Consider the following 7,430-nt stretch of genomic DNA (forward strand, 5'->3'; position numbering starts at 1 on the left):
TAAAGGATGAATGGTGCACCATGATTTTGTAAGCATCCTTGTTGCTCTGTGAACGTTCCTCCAGATTCTTTGATATTACTAATTATTATTATTTTATTCCGGATTCCTTTGAAACTTCGCTCACCCAAAATCAACAAGCAGCAATTACGTATTGCTGGGTAACCAGAAAATTATTTAAAAAATAAAATGTTCACGGGCAAAAACGTGAATAAAACATAACTGTGCAGATTATTCAAATAGGTATTGATTAGGCAAGTTGGACTAACGGCCAAAGTCATATATTAAGAAGGTAGGAAATGTAACAGAGAGAGAGGACGAGAGATGTGGATCAGTGGAGAAGGAGCCATAGATGTGTCGTTTATGTCGGGTTATTGGGTGAGGAGAGGATCGAGCTGGCTTCAGATGTATAAGAATTCAATTATGTATCGGTCTTTGGTTAATTTTGAAGGGAAAAACGTCAAGTGTTCTCTTCAGGTTGGTGTTTTTTAGACATTGACAGAGTCTTCGAGAGTTGTGGCAAATTATGTGGCAAATAAACACTGGAATTTTATCCTGTAAAATACTTGGACCAGTAGCTGAATTGTACAGTTTCCTTTCTATCTTTCGTTATTTGTTGAGTTACCTTATCAGCAAATAAACATTTCACGTAATTTGAACAACGCAACTGTGTCATATTGCATTCTCTTGTTAACCTAAATATTGGCAGTTCAATTCGAGTCTGTAAGGATGTTGACCACAGCAACGCTGGAGTTTGGTATTGCTGTTATCACCCGCGCGGCAATCACTATCTGCAGCTGGAGGAGTTGGCGGTGGCTAAGGATGTGATTGACAAGAGAAATGCTCGCCTTCCTGACCCACTGCAGCAATGGGCAGTATTATTCCACTCTCCACACTGAGGCCTCCCAAACGCCGGGTCCTCCTGCTGCCACACAAGGAATTTCAACCGGGAGGCAGCGGGAGGTAGACGGTTGGAAATGGTATCAAGCCAAACAATTCACCACCGGGAAACATGCCATTTGGCACCACTTTTGTAGAGTATCGAGACAGTGAATTCTCACAGTGAAGTGATTGTGGATGTCAAATTGCAGTGAGATATGTGTCCAATTTTTATTGATTGTGTTGTCAGCCAGGACACAAGGAGAAAATCACTTCCATTTTTGATACATATCATTGTGCAGAATATTGTCAACCAAATTTATATATACAGAATTCTGAGGCATCTACAGCCTTCTGGGGATTTCCACAAATTCCGTAAATACACTACCCTTCGAATGAAGAAATATTTCATCAAATCGTTTCTGAAAGGCTGACTTTTAATTTTAAGTCTGTGAACCCTGGCTATAGATTCTCCTACCAGGAAACAGACCCTCAGTGTCTACTTTATCCAGCCCTTTAAGAATCTTATATTTTTTCAATAAGATCTCCCCTAATTCTTCTGTAATTCAATTGTTCATGCGCCTGATTCTTTCGTTGTGGTGCCTTGTTGCCCGAGGTACCGGGAGTGACCCAGAGATCACCAAATTTGATGATCTTGAATTGAGTTTGCTCCCCAGCTTTTGATACACGTCCTAGAGCATCTCAGCCCTTTTCTTACGAATATAGTGGGACCCCACATCGACCACGACTTCTGAGCATTCTCCTTCCCCTCGAAGAATCTTGTCCATGCTCTGTGAAGTCCACTGCCTTGCAGCAGGAAGGCAGCAAACCATCCTAGCTTCACGATCCTGATTACAGAAGATCCTGTCAGTGCCTCTTACTGTTGAATCCCCTATCACATCTCTATTGCCCTTGCTAAAAATGCCCTTGTCCTGTTGGACAGAATGTCCACTGCTGTCCTCACGAGAGGCTTCCAGGCTCTCGATAGCTAAAGGCGAGTACCGATAAGTGACTGGTACTCTGTTGAGGGCCCTCTGCCTTGAAGAAACCCTCTTCTTGCCCCGTCGCAGTGTCACCCAATCATTGTTAGCATGAATGAAGGGTGGCTGTGTGTTGGGCTCCTCTGGGAGTGTTCCATTTCTTGAACTCTGATAGCTCCAGTACCCTACTCTCATGGATACTATGCAGCGATGGTCTGCTATAGCTGAGTCCTTGGGGAGTGACGGCCTCCTGCACCATGCTGTGCAGGAACCGCTCACTGTCCCTGATGAAGCGCAGTGTCTGCAACTGAGACACCAGCTCAGCTGATCTAAGTTTGATCTTCCTCAGTTGCAGACATTTGCTGTTGTGAAGTCACCTGGGCTCAGGTTGCCCTCCATCAGCACCCACATACCACATTCCTCGCATATCACCTGCCAGGCCATTATCTATCTCCTCTTACTTCCCCTCGATATATAACCTGCACCTACTTTCCCATCTGCACCCAATTCCCACTCTCACCAAATTCCCTCACAATCTGGACTGGCCTCACTCCGGAGGTAATTCAATCTGGGCACTCTGCTGGGTTCATTCCCAACTCAGTCAGTGAGAGAGACAGACTCAGAGACACAGAGACACAGAGACAGAGACTGTGTGGACATGTGTCTGTCTCTGTGTCTCTGTCTCTCACACTGACTACAGCTCCCAGGATGCACCTCGCGGCCCGGCCCTATCATCAGAGGTCACTGAGCCGTGAGGCATGCCGGGAGCTGTAGTTCCGGCTCTGTGCCGCAGACTGTGACTGTGATTGTGACAACATAGAGAGAGAGGGACAGAGAGAGACTGTGACTGACCAGTGGTCGCCATGACCTCTCTCTTTAATAATAATAAACCTTTGCATTGGATATAGTGCCTTATCACAGCTTCTCGACGTCTCAAAGCGCTTCACAGAATAGACGATAAGATGTAGTGACTGAATATTTGTGGGCGAAACGCGGCAGCCAATTGCGCACAGCAGCGTCCACACAAACAGCCGTGGGTTGAAATGAACAATTTCATGATTGTTTTTTTCAGGGATTAGTTTCAGGCTTTTTGGTGATTTTGAATAAGAGACATAAAAATAAAAATCTGAATAATAATCAATCAATAATAAATAATATTAATAATAAACCTGGGCGTTTTAGAAACAATTCTTCACTTTGAAAAATATTTCCCACTCTCTCTCTCCCTCTCTCTGTGAGTCTTTCTTGTGCTGCCAATTTTCGATCTCTCTCCCTCACTAGACTCGCCACGAACGGTCACAATATGCATGAATTGATGACAGATCAGACTGTTATATTTATACGAGGCCTGTTATACAGCGATCAGGATCTGATAAAGAAATCAGAGCCTGTTTGAAGGTGGTAGGACAGGTAGAAACCTCTTTCAAAAAAAGCGTACTGGATTCCAAGCTTGATCAACTGGGGCATATTATACAAACGTGAGGAATATATGACGTACTAATATAAATCATTGGTTGAGCCTCAGCTATTGCACTGTTTTCGGTTCACGGCCCCAAACATCAGGAAGGATGTCAAGGCATTACGCAGGATCCAAATGAGATTGACCAGGATGATACCAGGAAACAGCAACTTCAGTTATCAGGAGAGGCTATGGAAGCATAAATCTCTCTGGAGCAAAGAAGTTTAAGTGTTGAGTTAATAGAAGTATTCCCAAATTTGAGGGGCTTAAACAGAGTAAATAAGGAGAAAATTTTGCCAATGGCTTGTCGGTCGGTAACGCACGGGCACAATTTAAAATAGTTGCTAAAAGAAACAGATGGGAGACGATAAGATTTCTTTTCGAGCAGCAAGTTGTTTCCTTCTGGAATGCATTGCGTTAAATGGTTTTGGAAACCGATTCAATCCAAACTAATTATGTGGGGGTGAAGGTGGGGCGAGTTGGGGGGGGGGGGGGGGGGCAAGGGAGACTTTCCTGAACTATTGGGAGAGTGCAGTTGAGTAGAGTTGATTTGGTTAGCCGCTTTCAGTTAGCCGGCAAAGACAGTGTGGTCTGAATGGCCTCCTTCTGTTCTGTATAATGCTGTGATCCTATGATTCTCCGAATGACAAAATCCAGTCCCGAGCACCAGCTGAACTGATCCTAACTGAAAAACTGGCCTTTAGATGGGAAGTTTCGTTCATGAAGCTTTCATGTTCATTAATCAATGACTTTTTTAAAAAATTCTACCGTTTCATTCCTTTCGTGTAACATCATTTGCAGCATAAATACAGTGCCGGCTTCTGAACATAAATTTTGTGATTCTCTTTCATAAAGATAATGCTTTGTCAAACTTTTAACAGCTGAAAACAGTGGAAGAAACTATGTTCAACATAAAATCACCCCACTGTATTTAGTCACGATACTATAGCTCAGTTTCATTTGAGATAACAGGCAGAACTCGAAGATGTCTATCTCACAATATTACGGAGAACATTAAATGTCATATCAACGTGTACAAGCAGAAGGAATTCAAGAAATTAGCGGAACGAGCCGATCGGTGAAAGCTGAAGTTTAATCAAACAAAATGTAAGATTACCATTTCGGTAGAAAGGACGAGGGAAAGTTATACATACTGACTGGCAGTATCTTGCGAGTAGCAGAGGAGCAAAGGCACATTAGAGGTGGCATTATCTCTGTAACTGGAAGCGGCAAGCAGCATATCCTTCAGATTGTTCGATGTCAAAATATCTGTGGAAATCTGACAGTATTCTTGGTTCTTTAGGTAGAATCATAGAAAACAAAATTCAGCTGTCAATGGCATATTTGTGCATACCATTGGTTACACTGCAACTGCAGCGCTGTTTTCAGATTTCTCGTAATAGGAAAAATTAAAAGTTATTGGAATGGATGCAAAGGAGATGTACAAGAATGATGTCAGTGAAGATAGTAATTATCTGATTGAGTGTTCACTAATATTTGGTGGTCATCTGTCTAATCAGTCCAGAACAGACAAAACAAGTTGTGTGATTGAGCTCGGCCGCAGATTCGCCGGTAACAGCTTCAAAGCCTGTCACTGAGAGAACCGGCTGGCAAGCATCCAAATGCCTGTCCTTGTCGCATCACCTCATCTATATATATTATGTGAAACTGGGTACATGATAGGAGAGCAAATATAGTCAGAATGTATATCGCTTGCGGCGGATGTGCTGATGAACTTTTTAATACAGAATAGGGCGACGTAAATGATGTAAGGAACAGAAGAACTGGACTGAGAGAAGGGACTAAGTAAATATGTTCACACTGGAAGAAGGACATGGAGAGGAATTCCTGAAACTCACCACCTGCTCCCTTGACCCCATCCCCACTCCACTCCTTAACTCCCAGCTCCACCTCCTTTCCCCACATATCACAGACATTGTCAAACTGTTCCTCTCCTCTGGCTCTGTTCCCAATCCCTTAAAAGCTGCCACCATCATCCCCCCTTGACAAAATCCTCCCTTGATGCGTCGCAGCTATCAAGCTACCGGCCCATCTCCAACCTCCCCTTTCTCTCCAAGGTCCTGGGAAGAGTTGTCGCCTCCCAACTGCGCTCTTTCATTTCCACCCATTCACTTTTCGAACTCCTTCAGTCAGGTTTCCGTGCTGCCCATAGCACAGAAACTGCCCTGGTCAAGGTCACCAATGATATCCTGACCATCTGTGACCAGGGCTCCCTCTGCCTCCTCGTCATCCTCGACCTATCGGCAGCATTCGATACGGTCGACCATGCTATCCTACTCCACCGCTTGTCCTCCCAACTAAACCTTCAAGGCCCTGTCCTTGAGTGGTTTAGGTCGTACCTCTCCCACCGTCTTCACTCTGTCTCCACAAATGGTTTTTCCTCCGGCCCCCGCACAGTCTCGTGCGGTGTCCCTCAAGGCTCTGTCCTCGGTCCCCTCCTCTTCAGCCTCTATCTGTTCCCCCTTGGTGACATCATCCGCAGACATGGGGTTAACTTCCAGATGTATGCGGATGACACCCAACTCTACCTTTCCTCATCTACCCTCAACTCCACGACCACCGATGTATTGACAGCTGTCTGTCCGACATCGAGTCCTGGACGAGAGGCAACTATTATTATAACTTTCTCCAGCTCAACCTGCGCAAAACTGAGGCCCTCCTGATTGGCTCTCGTCAGCGCCTCCGCACCTGAGGCGCTGACAGCATCAGCATCCAAGGCTGCACTCTCCACCTCTCAAAACCATCAGGAACCTCGGGGTTCTCTTCGACCCTGAGCTGTCCTTTCTCCCTCATATCCGAGCCACAACTGGCACCGCCTTCCATCACCTCCGAAACCTCGCCAGACGACGGCACTACCCCACGCCTCACGGTGCTGAAACTCTGGTCCACGCCTTTATCACCTCAAGCCTGGACTATGGGAACTCTCTTCTCGCCGGCCTTCCCGACCCTCCCTCCACAAGCTGCAGGTCGTTCAGAAATCTGCAGCTCGTGTACTGTCACGCACCAGGTTTCGTGAGCACATCACTCCCACCCTCGCTCGCCTCCACTGGCTCCCCATCCCCCAGAGGATCGAGTTCAAGATCCTCATCCTTGCCAACAAGGCCATTCAGGGCCTCGCTCCCTCCTACCTTTCTGACCTACTGTCCCCCTAGTTAACTGCCCGTACCCTCCGTTCATCTGGCTCCGGTCTGCTCCACATTCCCCGCCACAACCGCCCTACCATCGGTGGCCTGGTCTTCAGCCTCTCAGCCCCCAGGCTTTGGAACTCGCTCCCCCAGTGCTTTCGCTTTGCCTCCTCGCTTTACTCCTTCCAGGCAGGTCTCAAGAATTTCTCTTTGACCGTGCCTTCTGCTCCCCTTTCGACCCTCTACCCCCTCCTCGCTCCTTCCCTTCCCTCCACTCACCCTGACCATTTCCCCCTTGCTCGGGTACTGACCCAACTGTACAGTGCCTTGGGATGTCCTCCCTACGTGAAAGGCGTTCTATAAATGGAATCGTGTTGTTTTTGTTATTCCCGTCTCCGTTTATCAACTAGTCTGTGAATTACTGGCCCGTTCTCTGTATAACTGGACAGGTATGTGCATAAAAGGCCTCGTGTCATTATAAATGGCCTAATGTCTTTATAAGCGCCTGATCTCTGTACAAAAGGCTGATCTCTGTATAACAGGCATTGAGTATCTATCAAAGGCCTGTTCCTTATAAGAGGCCTTGTTTCAGTACAAGAGCGCTGGTATCCTTATAACAGCTTGTAACCTGTATTATCGGCCTGGTATAAGTATATCAGGCCTGTTTCCTATATAACTGCCTAATCTCTGCAATACAGGGTAAATTTGTCTATATATAGCAGGTCTGGCTCTCTGCATAAGATGATTGTCTGTGTGTAACAGGCCTAGTCTATATATAACAAGCCAGGTCTCTGAATAACAGCACTGGAACACTGTTCCATGTATAACTGACCTGGACTATATATAACAGTCTTGACTTTGTACAACAAATCTGGTTTCTGTTCAACATGCTTTGACTATGTATACAAGGCCTGGTCTCTGTATAAGAGGCCTAGTCTCTTTACAAGAGCATTGTTCCCATATAACAGC

The sequence above is a fragment of the Callorhinchus milii genome, unplaced genomic scaffold, assembly GCF_018977255.1.
Source record: "Callorhinchus milii isolate IMCB2004 unplaced genomic scaffold, IMCB_Cmil_1.0 Scaffold63, whole genome shotgun sequence".
NCBI classification, from domain to species: domain Eukaryota; kingdom Metazoa; phylum Chordata; class Chondrichthyes; order Chimaeriformes; family Callorhinchidae; genus Callorhinchus; species Callorhinchus milii.